Genomic DNA, 16,884 nt, shown 5'->3' with positions numbered 1-16,884 from the left:
GCAATTTCACTCAATCGTGCTAATGTGTAGGTATCTAAAAACAGTGCATATAAATCATTTAATTCGATACCAGGCACATGGTAGGCATTGAAAATTATTAGCTTGTTGGAAAAAATAATTGATGATAGAACTAGGGAAGAGGGAGGGAAAAAACCCCCTTTCTTTTCATCCTCCCCCTATAACCTAGTCTCGGTGTGTCACATGCTGAGGGGCTGAAGAATATTTTTTTCTCCTTTGGTTACCCCAAAGGTAAACAGAACAATAATGTGATACATTAGTCGGGCCTGAGCAATCCTTACACAGACTTCAAACCCAAGCCACAGATGACTTGTGGCTCTTTTTACCCAATGAAAAGGAGGATGAGAATGTGGTGAACACAGGAGGAGAGATGCATGGTGTCCGATATCTGTGGATTATGGTCCAGCAGTGTCCAGTAGCAAAAATACAACCATAGGAGCCTACGTGACATGGTAAAGGAACACATAAAGGTCACTTTCTTGGTTAAAAAAAAATACACACACACACACACACACACCCCAAACAAACAAAAATACCCTTGCTCTCCTGATGTAACCCAATTTAATGAGGTGTAGAAATCCAGAGCTCTTTGAAATTTTAAAGCAATTACAACATAAATGACTCCAAAGCAAGACGATCTTATTATGGCGAGGCCATAAAATGCTAACTTCAGAATGTCAGGAAAGCAGAATGGGTTTTGGCTGGTGTGTCAGAATTTATGGGACGTTTGTGGAATTGTCAGCACCTGATTCCCCTCGGAGGATAGTTTATTGCTCCAAATGCAGCATTTCATTTGGGGCTGTTTTTCATATCATTACCAAAAAGGGTGGGCACCTGTTTCCATGCATCCTGAAAAGTTTCTTTCAGAATGGTGCACAATTTGGTGGAAGGGAAAAAAGAGAGAATTTCATTTTCTGTTGATAGATTAGGCCAAAAGGGCTTGCGAAAACACCTGTCAGCTGCCCTTTACCTGGTTGCACTAACTCAGTGGTTCTCAAAGTATAGGCCCCGGCAGCATCAGCACCACATGGGAATTTCTTAAAACACAAACATTTGCTTGGTCCTACCCCAAGACTTACTGAATTAGAAACCCTGAAGTTGTTTTCACATACTCCTCAGGGGATTCTGATGCACACTCAAGTTTGTGCCCTAATACAGTAAAATTGACCTTGTTACTGGACCCATCGGCCTACTTTAAATGTAGGGATGAACTGTTGGGTTCCCCCTTTCACCTACATGTCCAGTGAATCTGTAGAGTCAGGAGCCACCTCCTCTCCTAAGGTAACAGAATTTAGGGAGTTCTGGTACACCACATCAAAATCAGTATCAACTCCCATGACTACCTACGGCAGCTCTGACCTTGTGGCCCATGACTGGTTATTGGTCACTCTACAAGTATCTATCGAGCACCTACCACATGCCGGACATCCCCCTAGGCATTGAAGGCGGAACAGTCAGTGAACAAGGTAATCATGGTTCTGGCTCCCATGGGCATACGTTCCAAGACGAAGAAGACACACAGGAAACAAAAAGGGGTGCTGGACCCCTGCCCCTCTCATGAGACCAAATCGTCTTCCAACAACCTTGCCTTTTATAGATATTTGCTAAACACTGACTCTGTGCCAGGTGCTGAGGAAAGAAGGCACCAAATGGAGTCACATTGCCCCTACAGGAACTCACAGTCTTGGGAAAGCATTTACAGATCAAACTGATTTGTGTTTCAACAGACTGAAGGGAGCCTCAGTCTCCTGGGGCCATTCAGCAGACTTTGCAGAAACTGGTGATGAAGGAGTCCATAACGTACCATGAAACAAAACCTGAACTTTTTTTTTTAAGTTTATTTATTTTGAGAGGGAGAAAGGGCGAGGGAGCAGACCAGTGGGGGAGGGGCAGAGAGAGAGAGTAGGACAGAGGATCTTGAAGCAGGCTACGTGCTGACAGCAGAGAGCCTATTGGGGGGCTCAAACTCACAAACCATGAGATCATGACCTGAGCCAAAGTCAGACGCTTAACTGACTGAGACACCCAGGTGCCTCGTAACCTGAACTTCTTGGGAGAATGTTCTCCAGAGATGGCAACTGCTCCAGTAACAAGATCTCTGACTTCCTGTGTCTGAGGGTCCCTCTGCTACCCAGACCAGAGCCCGTATTGCCATAAAGCCTGGGGCCTCCGTTGCCATATACCCTCCAAACTTGCCTCCTAGGAGACAGAGCATGGAATTTTCACCTCGGATCTGGCTGCCTTCTGACTGACCTCTCAGATGCTACCTGCTCCACCTCCCAAATGTATGCCAGGCTGCTCAGGAGAGCTTGTCGCCCATATGTTGGGGTGCCACCCTAATCCCTGAGGGGCCTCCCACACAACACATTGCCCTTGAATTACCACTTGCTTTCTGTTACCCTTAGCTTCTAAGAACACACACTCTGGGGTGACCTTTCCCCCTCTCTGTTCTACACCAGGGGCAGAGGTTAGTCTGGATTCTGTGATGTACTTGTAAATATTTGACAACAGCTCTTCACGAAAAGGAAATAAGTCCTGATTTGTAGCATTTGCAGGGTTTTGTAGTGTGGAAACTTCCATTGTGGCCTGTTTTTTCATTTTTTAATGTTTATTTTTGAGAGAGAGACACAGAGTGTAAGCAGGGGAAGGGCAGAGAGAGGGAGATACGGAATGCAAAGCAGGCTCCAGGCTCTGAGCTGTCAGCACAGAGCGTGATGCGGGGCCCGAACTCACAAGCTGTGAGATCATGACTTGAGCTGAAGTCGGATGCTTAACCAACCGAGCCACCCAGGCGCCCCTCACCATGGCCTGCTTTTAGGAGACTGCAACAGAATTGGGGAGAGAGAGGCGTGTCAAGGGCACCCCAGCCCCTGAGCACACCACAAATCTGCCCTGGTACATTGCAATTAATCTTTTTTTGCCTTTACATATCAAGTCAAAAGGCACACAAAACTGTTCCCTGGGGAAAATACCTCCACTGGACTTTTTTTTTTCTTTCCTGAGATTATAAAATGCACAGCTGTTTTCTCTGAGGGAAAAGACGCAATCGGAGGTTATTTATAATCCAGGCACTAAGTAAACCGAATATTCAGTTAGATTTTTATCTGTTTTTCCTTGTTCGCTGATGGTGTTGACATGCTGGTGTTCGTATTACCACTCAAATGGGCTTTTACGTAAGCCCTGCAGAAGACTTTAAACTTTGAATTCCCTCTTACTCAAAAGTCTGGGTAATGAGAGCAGGGTGAGGCAGTTCTTAGGAGAATCAGGAAGTAAGTAAGTGCTATTTGCTGGACATTTCTCTCCAGAAGTCCCATAGGAACTATGAAGGATAATGTTGTCATTGGGTCCTGTGTGTCCCTGGTGATGATGTGGCTAACTCATTTTCAGATCTTATCAGGTTAAGTTTGTCATAAGAATGAAGGCATTTCTCAGAGAGGCAATAATGCTAATGCATGAGAGCCGGGGGATGGGAGGAAATGTTGTTGTGGGAATAGGATACTTCTACATTGTCAAGGCATTACCCACAGACTACTTAATATTCCAAAAGGAAGGATGTGACTTTGCAATGGAGAAACCCTACAGACCCCACCATAGCCAAATAATCAAACATCACCAACTGTGAGATCACGACCTAGGTGTCTCTTGATATGATTAACAGTCTATGACTTCCCTCAAAGTATTCCTGCCAAAAATGTCTGATATGAATGTATGTGTGATGTAACAAACAGATGTATTCAGACTGTGGAATATTCTACAAGACAACTGGTCTGGATTCTTCAAAAAACTCAAAGTAGGAAAAGCAGACATTAACACGTGGAGAAACTGTTCTAGAGCAAAACAGAAAACGAGATTTAATCACAGATAATGCCTGGAAACGGGGTTGGAAAACAAAACAAAACAGCTAGAAGACATTTTTGAGATCATTTGGGAAATGTGAATATGGACTATCTATGAAATGACATTATGGAATGATTGCTAATTTTCTTGGGTCCGGCAACAGTGGCGTGGTTATGATGGAGATGCTCTCATTCTTACGAGATACATGCTGGAGTATTTAAGGGGGTGGAATGTCAAGATGTCCATGAATGTTTCAGCCAAAAAGAAAACAAAAGAGAAACTATCACCAAATGTATCTATTTCTAGCTCACCTCTACTGCCTCTATCTAAAGGGAGGGACAAAGTTAAGTGCTGTAAACTAGTAACAATTGGTGAATCTAAGAGACTGAGCACGGTGTTCATTGAATTATTTTTTAAATATCTTATTTTGACATCATTATCATTATATTATCTTTTAACTTCTCTAAAGGTTTAAAATTTTCCAACATCAAAATCTGGAAAATTTTTGACTTTCCCAGGGTAGCCTTTCTTCTAGATACAGTTGGATTCATCAGGTACACGGCACTTAATATCTATTCTTTGTGGATGGTGTCATGGTGGAAAGCCTCCCACGTAGCCCCATTAAAAGACAAACTCAAGTAGTACAAAGAATTAGTTATTGTTCTCACTGTACCCTTGGTGTCCAGAGCAGTGCCTGGCACAGAGGGGACACTCAGTATTGTTGGATCATTGACAACATGACATTACCTATTCAGGTACACACACTGTCCATAATCAACACCAGAGGCTTTCTAGCTGACTTAGATAATCCTGAAAAGAAAAAATTAGAGTCAAACAGAAGATTAACGCATTTTTTTTTCATCAAAAATAGAACCAAGCCAAACAAAACAAAACCAAAAACAAAAGACATTAGCTGCTGCAAATCCCACTAAAATCCACAGGGCAATAAACTCTTTTCTTTTTTTTTAATGTTTATATTTATTTTTGAGACAGAGGAACACAGAGCATGAGCGGGGAGGGGCAGAGAGGGAGACACAGAATCCGAAGCAGGCTCCGGGCTCCGAGCTGTCAGCACAGAGCCTGACGCGGGGCTCGAACTCATCAACCGCGAGATCGTGACCGGAGCTGAAGTCAGACGCTTAACTGACTGAGCCACCCAGGCGCCCCAATAAACTCTCTTCTTGAAGACTCCAAAATATTTGCCCCAACCAAGCCATGAGTTTCAATCTATATAGGGAACACTGATTTATGAATAAAGTAAACAAATGTGTTTTTTTTCTTTGATCAATGTATCGACAGCACTTTTCAATGTGACTTCAGAGGAGATAAAATATTCTCTAAAATTATTAAAATGGGACAAAGTTGTTGGTGACTACTGCGTTTAAAAGAGTGAAGGAAAGTTTAAAATTATTTAGTTGAGCTGTTTTCAAAGTGAAGCCCAGTAGTCCCTCAGAGTTGCACTGAGGGCTCCCTCAAGTAGAAGGTGAGAAGGCTGTGGGCACCCACCCCCCATTCAAGCAAGGCAGCTTTCCTTTTAGGATTTATATACAGTGCTTCCATATGAAATTCTCTGTGAGGAAAGTATTCTGATGCCAATACAAAGTAAAAGTTTGAAAGCCACAGTAGTGAGCAAGGGCAAGCCTCCCCGAGATAGATCACTTTAGCATGAACAATATTTTGAGCTAAAAGCAATCAAAACCCAGCAGATTCTGGAAAAGCTCTTTACCTCCCCCTCAACTGCCTGCTTGTACCAAGAAGAGAGCTATTAACAGAGATTCCTCTTTACCTAAGGGGGAGGAAAAAAAAAACTTAAGAAAAGGTATCCGAATAAGGCAATGTTTGTTTCCCAAACATCTCCTTGTATCTTTCTGCTAATGGTCTTTCTCCCCTTTATATCCTCAGAAGCCTAGCCTCTCCTTAGCTCCTATGAGTGTTATGGTGCCTCAGTGTCTTTGGAATTTCCTTGCCTGTGTGGATTCCCTGCACAGGCGCTGTTAATGTTGATTTTCCCCTGTAAATCTGCTCATGTCAATTTGATTCTTAGTCCAGCTAGAAGAACCTTAAACAGTATAGAAAAATTCTTCCTTCCCAACACCACCAATCTGTATCACTTCCTCCTGACACAGCAATCTCAGCCAGAGTCTAAGACAGAGGAATAGAACACTTCTGTCTGAATACATTCATTTAAGGTGATTAAGCTGCACTCCACTGTTGGGCTATAAAGTTCTCTCCTATGTTAATATAAAACCTCCCTCCTTGAAGCTGTAACACATCCTCTTTAGGTCTGTATTCTGAGGACACATCAAAAAGTCTAATCTTTGTCTCTGACAGTCCCTTGGAGAACCAAAGGCAGCTGTCATTACAATGTAAGTCTCTACCTTGACTTTGAGTTAATGTCTCCCCCTCCCCCAGCTCTGTCCCTGAAGACCCTTTTGTCTAAATATTCGTTCTTCCAACAAACTCTTATTTAGGTATTTTACTAAGCTCACACAATCTTCTTTCATCACAGCCCCTAATGTTTTGCCCCTCGACTCCCAATATTCTCTTTCTCTGAATATAGGCCAGTTTTGATCCTTTAAACAAAAACTGGCATCATAAACATGATCCACCCCATATCACCTCCATATCCACACTGCTATAATCAAATTCAGTGAGTCTGGATTCCTTCTGACAGATTCAATGGTCCTTTTAATGCAGCCTTGCTCTGTTTAAACTTCTGACAGAACCAGAAATATAACACTGAAATTACTGGTTTCTCTGTTACCTGCTGTCTTTTGGAGTGATTAAACCTGAGGTGTGTATTGTTTGCATTGTTTCTGAAGCTGCTGTAGAAGTATCTAGAAGTAACACCTGAGTTTGTTTACAGGAAGAGCTTCTCATCATGAACTCTCGACACCCCTGGGTGGTTTTTTGAGTGTTTCACAGATCCTTGCTACACCCGCTAGCTACCACAAGCTGGTAAAACAAGATTTAAATGTATGTTGAAGGATAGGCTGGAGGATGTAGTGAAGGTACAGTATAGAATTTTTAGAATGGAATTCAATTTATTCACTTATTTTAAAACTCTTCACCATACTGGCATGATTTACCACGTTTTGCAAGATCATGGTTTTGTAAGCCACCCTTAAAAAGATTATTGAAGTTTTAGCCGTTGTGACACAATTTCCTAATGAAAATGTTTTTTAAAAATAAGGAATTAAGTATTTTAGGATATCAAACTTAAACACCCATATGCACAATTTTTTTAGTAAAACAGCACAAAAATAATTGATTTCCCAATGTAGGTGGGGTGTCTTTCTGGAATAGAGTCTAGGATTGAGTGCATCTAGTTTGGGGGGATAAAGTTTAGGTACATAGCTAATAAGGGGGAACATTATTAAGCCAACTACCACCAGCCTAATACAACAGGGAAGTTCTGAGTTGTTGTAAAACACACAACAGTGAGAGGGTTGGGGTGTATACACCAGTAGACATTCAGACATTGATTAAGAATGTCCTCATGAAAGAGATTTTAGTGCCCGGAATTTCATGGTCTGGGCTGCAGACCAGAATAGGTTCTTACAGTCTGAGCACAGCCCTCCAAGGTGCACTGGCCACTGGAAGCCAACCTGGCTCTTGGGTTAGGGGCAGGGACACTAACAGCATGTACTACAAGCCCACTTACTTTTAAATAAGGAAAATATTGAAAAACTAAGGGAAAAATAAATTAAAAACACACTCACAAATATACAATATATCTGTATATATTATATAATGCCCATTATATATACATATACACATATACATATACATATACATCATATACATATACATGTATACATCTCTCTCTCTCTAGATCTAGATGGGTAGACATAAATATAGTCATATATAAAGGTCAGACTGAACATCCACTCTTTCGCTTCTGTGTAGTTCAGAAAAGCCATAAAATACTCCAGTGCTGGGTAATATTTTAAAGGCCCCCCTTCCCTAGATTAACTGCTCAGCACTCTCTTTGTCTTGTTAATTGAAGATCCATCATTTAGAATTTGATCTGGCTTCTCAAATAGTTCTGAAAAATTTCTCCTAAGTCATAAGGGGGTACTTCCCACATTTCAGGCTACACGAAGACTGAGAGCTATCACCTCCTACACCAATGTGTATATGAGTTTCATTGGCTCCCATTCTTCCTGAGACCTATGGGAGGCATCAGTGATGGCACAACACAAGTGCTGCTGAAGTTAAGAGGGGAACTTCTAATGATCTGCCTGACACTCAGCCCCTACAACACTTCAAGTACCTACTTCTAGGGTATTCTGTCGGGATGTGAAAGCCCACTCCTTGAACCTTATCCCTTCAAGCTCAGGGGAGCATCCTATTCTTAAAGAGGGCAAATTTAAGAGATCTAGATGTATCAATGCAACTAACAACAATCAATAGAGTGGCTACAATCCCTGGTCTGCCCTTCCAGTAATTAGCCTTCTGCGTCTTTCCTGTGCCCTTGTACTATATACATCTACGCCCTCCTACTCCACATCCATGCCTTCCTATTCACATGTCTTTCCCCCCTGGGCCCAAGTTCCTGGCTTGAAAGGCTGCATAGTACCTCAGTTTCTCTTTCTCTTGGGAGGAACTGGTCTCTGTCCATTCCCTCCCTGTCCTCCCTTAGAAACTGAGACTCTGCCACATGTGGCCAGATTCTGCTCTCCATTCCTGACTGGTTTTCTTCTATTTCCAGACCTCCAAATCCCAGCTCTCTTACAGGACCCTGTCTGGCACCTCTACCTGTCTTTCTTGAGCCCTTCATTTGCTCTCAACAAAGAACTCAACACTGTTCCTATTCAGCTTCCCCTGCATCACACCTGCCCCAGGATCCAAGGCTCAGGGTAGAAGGTGATGAGCAACTGGGAGGTACCAGGAAGGCTCTGGGCAAGAGAAAACAGAAGCCAGGTGATAGTGGGTCCAGCAGAATGAAACAGGAATTTCAGCCTCTGTCTCTGCTATGGGTACATTTATGTCCTGCCCCTCACCCTCAGAAGAGTTACCTTGAGAAGATACACAGCAGCAGAAGCTTGGGGCGAGAAGATATGACACGACTGCTGTAGGCACATACACTGCATTTGACTTTTATCCCTAGAATTAATATGCCTGGATAAAAATAGATTTTATTTTGAGAGCTCTACCTTGATGGCATATGTTCATTATCAGAGCTCTTAAAAACATGAGATGTTTTTTCTCTTACCTAATAGCTGAAAATGGCCCCAAACTCAAACTCAGTGAAATAAATTTTATGTTTTATATACATCTAATAAATCCACCTGCTTTCCACCTAATCAAAACGTAGCGGGACAAAATGAAAAGTCCCATTGTAATACACAACTCAGCGAGACCTGAGTTTAAGAAAGAGCCCAAAGGCCAGCTGAATATGACTGGGAAATACTCCTCTCGTCAGACTCTGGAGTCTCTGCTCCTCTGCTTTAGCCCCAAGGGAGCAGCAGGCATAAGACCTTCAGCCTGAAGTCTTGGTGATGGCAAATTCCTCAGCAGGACTGGGTCTCACCTGACTATTTCCAGGCAACTCAAACCCCCAGCAGAACTAGTCTGGAATTTGCATTGTTGCTTCAAGTGGTAAAAGATGTGGCTGGTGAGGCCTTAAGCACATCTGTGCCCTGTGAGCCACACCTGCCTCTCACCCAGCAGGCTCTTCCTCACTCCTGATGCCCTCCACGTCCCTCCTAGGATGGGGTCTGGCTCTGAATTCTGTTCAGACATATTACCTGGACCTATTACCTGTTGGCTGCTAGGTCCTCTTCCTCAAAGCTAGAATCTTCTCCATGCTTTCCCTCACCAGCCTCAAAGCCCCCCATCCTCACCCCTCTCTGTCTTTCTCATACACACGCACGTGTGTGCACACACAGACACACATACAGACACACACGCCATTTCCAGGTACAGAGTGACTGGAAACACAGGGCAGGCATCCAGCCATGCCCTGTCCATGGATGAGCATCATCATTTCCAGTAGGTTCTTGATCCTGAGCACCATATTGACTTACATCCCTGAAATGTAACTTAGGCTCAAAATACACTCCACCTCCCTGCCTCCTTGGATACTATAATTGTACTGTTGGCCACTGGTCATCAGCCAGCCTTAGAGACAGGCCAGTTCCTGAAGCTGGCTTCTGACTCCTGCTTCTTCCCATCCTTCACTAATGAGATTCCAGAATGCCTTGTGGATGAACGCACATGTATTACAGCTGCAGCTCTCCTATCGTTCTATCCTTCCCAAGAGCCTGAGAGGACATAAGAGAAGCATTCTTATCTGTTTTACAGATGGAAAAACCAAAGCATAGGGAATAGTTCAAGATGCCCAAGGCCATCCATTGGGAATATGTGACTACAAGCTGGCATCGGAAAAATAAATCACTTACAGCTATTTTTTTTCTTTTTTTTTTTCCAGAGCCAGCTGGGTCCTCAAAGTCACTAGGAGTAAAAAGCATTCCCACTAGCAAAACCCATAGACCACCAATTTCTATTAAGTATTTATGGATGAAATAAAGTCTTCCCTGAAGCAGGCAGCCATTTCATATGCAGAACCAGTATAATTTAAGTTGGTTTATATCTTCTTGCCCATCAATATCACTATTTCTAGGAAATATAAATCCATATATCGGCACTGACTTGTGTTCATTCCTAATGGCAAGTTGGAGAAAAATAGCTGGAAAGAGCTCTATTTCATTTTTTAATTATGAAGCAAAAGTGACAGTTCATCTGGAACGTTGTCAAGCTAGGATAAAAAGACGATCAAGACTTGGTTTCTAAAAACATTTCTGAAGAAAAAAAAAAGTGTACTCTGAAGCACACAAAAGCCACATTAAGGGCCAAGAGTTGTGTCACCATTTTCCCCAAGGGATATGGTTTGCTTTTGTTTGCTTTACTTGCAGGTTTGTAGGATACAAATGTAGAACACAAACAGTAGTAGCTTCCTGACCAAAGATTTTGGAGCCTAAAGAGCTAATGTTTCATGGCGCGGTAATGGTCATGAAATATAGACACAAAGTAGAGATGCATTTTGTTATTTTACACTGAGCCTTGCTGCTTATAGTCAGATAAAAGTCTTTAGCCGTGGTGCAGAACACAGTTTGCCCATCAGGTAACACTCCTAAGTAAGGATTGTTCGGGAAGGGACTCTTACCTGTGGTAGGTACGATGCTCTGGTCTTTGTTAACAACAACAACAACAACAACAAGTACTTGCCTTCCAGAAACTAGGAGCTTAGGACCACAGAAAACAAGTAGCCTGATGGATCGCTGAGTGATGCTAGAGTGCAGTGATGGGAATGAGCAGGGGTACTGAGGGCTTCAGAGGAAAGCACACACCCACCCACGGGGCCAGGGAAAGGGTCGAGGGAGGCGAGCCCCACACCAGTTTTCTACTTCCCCTTAATATCTCCTGTAAATGCAGCTTACAAAAGATGTTATGGAGAGTTGTTTCTAGCTACGAGGTGGCATGGTGCAAGAATTTGATCACAGTGTCACAACAGCTCAGGCTGAGAAGGCCAGTCCCAGCAGAAGTATGGATGTACCATTTTCAGATGTCACATCTTTAAAATGCAAATGGAAAAATGCCCACCAGACCGAAAGTGTTCCCCCATTCCTATAAATCAATCAATCAATCAATCAACCAACCAACTAACCAACCAACCAACCAACCAACCAACCTTTTAATCTTTGGAACTAAAGTTGTAATTTAGAGTTAAGGATATAGGGTCACCTGGGTGGCTTAGTCAGTTGTGTCCAACTCGTCATTTCAGCTCCGGTCATGATCTCATGGTTTGTGAGTTCGAGCCCCACATTGGGCTCTAAGCGGATAGTGCAGAGCCTGCTTGGGATTCTCTCTCTGCCCACGCCCCGCTTGTGCACTCTCCCTGTCTCTCTCTCTCTCTCTTCCTCTCTCTCTCTCTCTCTCTCTCAAAATAAATAGACTTAAAAAAATTACTTTACAGCGAAGGATATAAAAAAGGGGTCCAGGAGCAAAGCTGAATTATTACACTGTGAAAGAGAATTTGCCTACTCTTTCAGAATACAAATGTGCTCCTCTTAAGGGCCTCTTCCATTAATATACAGGTAAAAATGAATAAGCCACAATAATAGGATTTATTACGCTCCCTAAATACACACAACACTGTCCAGTTGCAGAAATGGTACAGAGATTGCCGGGTGGGAGTCAGAGGTCAGCCGTGGTTTGTAGCCGACTCCCTATGTCCACAGCATTTGTTGCCTACAGGTCAACAATCAGACTAAATTTGATTTTCTATGAATAGATTCTGCTGATTATACAACACAGATAATAATGGCAATAACACAATTCCCCGATTTTTGAGGCATTTTATGTCTATTATATGAGCCGTATCTTACAACAATCCCAAGTAGACCACCCAGGCATGGCTGACCGAGTCCTCCAAAGCAAGGTGATTTGGTTAAGGTTGGGGATCAGTGATGGCAGTAAAACAGGTCTCTTAATAGGAAACCCAAAGATAGTTTGACCAGAGCTATCCCTGGACTCTGCCCAAGGGATGCTAATAAGTGAGAAGTTCAAATTTATAGCCTTTGCCAGAGATGAAAGAAAAAAGCCCCAACGTATACTTTCCTTACCTTATTTTCCCCCCTTTTCAAGAATTTCTACTCACTGGGTAGAAAGCCTAAATTTGCAATGATATATTTTGGAATTTTTAGTCTATTGGTATGTTTTCCTCTCCCTCATTTTTTGAAATAATAGCTTTATTGAAATATAATTCATACACCATTACACTCACCTATTAAAATGTATAATTCAATAGTTTTACATATCATAAAATTTACCTATTTAAAGTGTACAATTCAGTGGTTTATAGTATATTCACAGAGTTGTGCAACCATCACCCTAACATCTTTAGAACATATTTTACCCCTGAAAGGATTCCTATAGCCACTAATGGTCTATTTCTCCCCACTCCCTCCCATTATCCTCTGGAAACCACTCCTCTACTTCTTATCTTGATGATCTGCCTATTCTGGGCATTTCTTAAAAATGGAATCACACAGTATGTGGCCTTTTGTGACTAGCTTCTTTCACTTAGCCTAATGCTTTCAAGGTCCATCCATATTGTAGCAGCTGACTATACTTTATTCCTTGTCTTTGCTGAATAACATTCTACTGTAGGGATATACCACTTCTATGTATCATTTACCAACTGGTAGACATTTTGATTGTTACTACCTTTTGACTCTTATGAAAAACGCTGCTATGAACATGCAGGTACAAGTCTTAGTGTGCATGTATGTATCCATTCTCTTGGGTATATAAAACCGGGAATGGAATTATGGGATCATATGGTAACTATGTTTAACATTTTGAGGAATCGCCAGTTTTCCAAAGTGGCTGGGCCATTGTAAATTCCCGATCACAGTGTATGAAGGTTCCAATTTCCCTATATCCCTACTAGCACTTATTATTATCTCTTTTTTATTAAAGCCATCTTAGCAGGTGTAAAGTGGTATCTCAGTGTGATCCCCAAATTTGCAAAAGTCTACTGAAAATATGAATGCTAACAGGGTAGTTATGAACAAAGGTAAGCACTGTTAATGCTCATTGGTTTAGTGATGATGTTAGGAATGTGCTTCAAAATAACTGGGGAGAGGGTAGGGTTGGGAAGGACAGTCTGCACGAAGCAAGTCTGACTTCGAGTTGTAATTGCTGAAGCTGGAAAATAAGCATGTAGACATTTACTACACTGCTTTTCTCAATGCTAGGAATTTTCTATTTAAAAAAGTTTTTCCTTTCAAATTTGCCGCAATGTCACATTAGAAATTTTCAGCGGCCGGTGTGAAATACCACCTAGGTTTGGAAAAGAGGGCTCATTTGAAATGATCGTATGTGCTCAAACCAATTTCTTATCCAACGCAGATTTAATTTTCCTCCATAAAGCACTTACTTTTTTCCCTCTGTTTCCAGCAGGCTTATCAATTTCCTTAATGAAGAAAATGGAAGTAAAATGAAAACTGAATAATTTTCTCTTATTTCATCATCTTTTGCTAGGTTCCTCTTGACTATCAGTGGTTTCAAGCCTCTGAATAAACAGTGTTCTGTGAATGATATTTGAGACAGTAAGCGGCTTTTAAACTTCTGATTGACATCCAGGTTAGAAACGCACTGAACACTTCAACTCAATACTCACATATATGTATAGTAATATGAGAAAAAAAAATGCCCTGCTTTTCTATTCTTTCCTGTTCAACTATATCTTATTCTTTTTTTTTTCTGGATTCTGGTCGTAATAGTTAAATTGATCGCATAAACACAGTGGCCCATAGTTCAGAAAAGTACTTTAACAAATATTATTTTAGATGGAAAAATCGCAATCTATTCTCTTCTCGAAGAATCTAGTAGAGTTTTCTTGAAACTTCCCCAAATAAGTGTGTTTAGTTAACAAACTGATCAAGTAATTCTTCATTAAATCAAACCAACCTCTCTAGTACTTTATTTTTACTCATATTTCTTCTTCCATTAATACTGATGTTTACATTCATGTCTTGTTATTCAGGGTTCCATTGGGTCTTTGGTCTACTTTATTTCCATGTATGGGATAGCAAGCCAGAAGTGGCTCAATGACTAATACAGACATCTAGAATACTTATAAAATCAAATGCAACCTCCTCTGACTTCAATAAAACACTGTAGCCCACAGATAGCAAGTGATTTGCATAAAGAGGTCACCAGCATTGGTAGTAAAATCCAGGACTTCTCATTCCCAGCCCAAGTCTACTACACCAAGCTTTCATAGATGGATTTCTTTTTTTTTTAAATGTTTATTTATTTTTGAGAGAGAGAGAGAGAGAGAGAGAGAAGACACAGAATCTGAAGCAGGCTCCAGGCTCTGAACTGTCAGCACAGAGCCCAACACTTCAGGGCTCAAACTCGGGAACGGTGAGATCCTGACCTGAATCAAAGTAGGACGCTTAACTGACTGAGCCACCCAGGTGCCCTGAATTTCTTTTCTTTTCTTTTTTTTTTTTAACTTTATTTATTTTGAGAGAAAGAGAGGGGGAGAGAGAGAATGAGCGGGAAAGGGACAGAGAAGGAGAGAGAGAGAATCCCAAGAAGGCTCTGCGTTGTCAGAGCAGAGCCTGAGGCAAGTCTCCAACCAAGGAACTGCAAGATCATGACCTGAGCCACAGTCAAGAGTCTGAGGCTAAAGGGACTAAGCCACCCAGGCGTCCCTCGATGGAGGAATTTCTGATCATGTGAACAATTGTCATTCATTGTGGTAAGAAATTCAATTACTATTTCCTCTCCAAAGTCCGTTTTGCAACACTAGCTAAACCGAAATCAACCGACAAGAAAATCGTGTCCCTCAACAAAGGGTAAAGAAAAAAAAATGAAACAATACGTTATGGATTGTAGAAAATCATTTTCATAAATGCTCCACACTTAAGTTCTCTTTAAATGCTAAATGCGCCATTTTCAAACTCACTTTTGCCATCTCCACATTAGCCTTGCAATGTTGGCTTTGGTAAGAACTGGCTACACCTTCAACAAAATTGGATTGAATTCTAACAATGCCTTAATGTTCATGAGGCACCAGCTATGGGTTGTATTGTGCTCCACCAAAAAGCTATGTGAGCTCCTAACCCTCAGTACCTCAGAATGTGACCTTATTTGGAAGGAGGGTCTCTACAGAGGTAGTGGAGTTAAAATTAGGCTGGTAGGGTGAGCCCTAATCCAAGATGACTGGTATCCTGATAGACAGGAAAAATTTGGACACAGACAAACACAGTGGGAGGACACGTGACAAGGAAGGCAGGAAGTCTGTGACACTTGTACAAGCCAAAGATGCCAGAACACCAGCAGCAGCTGGGGGTGGGGGGGGGGGGGAGGGGTGGAGCAGTTTCTGCCTCACAACCTCAGGAGGAACCAACCCCACTGACATCTAAATCTCAGACTTCCAGCCTCCAGGACGGAGACAATACATTTCTGTTTGGCAAAGCCACCACCCCCCCCCCAACCCCCGCCATCTTGTGGTACTTTGTTACAGCAGACCAAGCAAACTAAAATAGTGTCTCTGCAGGAAAACTGAGACATTTTTGAATATGTTAATTCTCCCTCACAAGTTAGCGCTTGACCTTCAAGTTTTCATGGATGAGCTGTGCAGAGCAGTAATGGGTATTCAGGGCAGCGCTGGACGTCTCGGTTCTTCCCATGCCTTATTTCCGGCCCTGGTGACTAATGTCCTGCCTCACACACACCCGGAGCTCCATACCCTCTTTTCCAGATGCTAAACAAAGTTTCCTACTGAAAGTCTTACAGTCGCAGACAGGTAATTAAAACTCATGGTCTGTTCTCTTGTAAGCCAAATAATTTTCCGCTTCTTTTGCTCTCATCGTCAAGACTGATCTCAGCATTGTGATATTTCTGAAGCAAATCCAAAGTGAAAACCTAAACCCTAAAAAGGTAAGTAGATCTTTTCTGAAAATGGCCTTGACGGAGAGGGTCAATCGGCATCCACAATGTAACACACAACACTGTCGTCACAGGTATTCAGTTATTTGTTTATCAGCCTGTCTCTGTCCATTAGACTGTCTGCTCTGTCATATTTGTGTTGTATCCTCATGCCTATTATATTACAGCATTCAGGAAATGTTTTCTGATTTAATTAACTTATGCATGCAGGGACATGCTGATTCAAGGTAACACCTACCCATCCACCCTAGTTCTGCTCTCTGAACACAGAGAGGAGATCTAACCTGTTTCCAGCAGGATAGACTTTAAAATATGTAATAACAATATTACATCGCTCTTAGCGTTAAGTTAGATCGCTCTTAGCGTGTCTTTTTACCTTTAATGGAGTACCCTAGGCTTTACTAATTAGCCCAGGCATTTAAAAGTCTTCATGAGGGGCACCTGGGTGGCTCAATTGGTTAAGCATCTGACTCTTGATCTCTCATGATCTCACACTTTGTGGGTTCAAGCCCCTCATGGGGCTCTGTGCTGACAGCGGAGAGCCTGCTTGGGATT

This window comes from Prionailurus viverrinus, chromosome A3 (assembly GCF_022837055.1).
Source record: "Prionailurus viverrinus isolate Anna chromosome A3, UM_Priviv_1.0, whole genome shotgun sequence".
NCBI classification, from domain to species: Eukaryota; Metazoa; Chordata; class Mammalia; order Carnivora; family Felidae; genus Prionailurus; species Prionailurus viverrinus.
The sequence above is the reverse complement of the archived record's forward strand: the minus strand, read 5'-3'. Positions refer to the sequence as shown.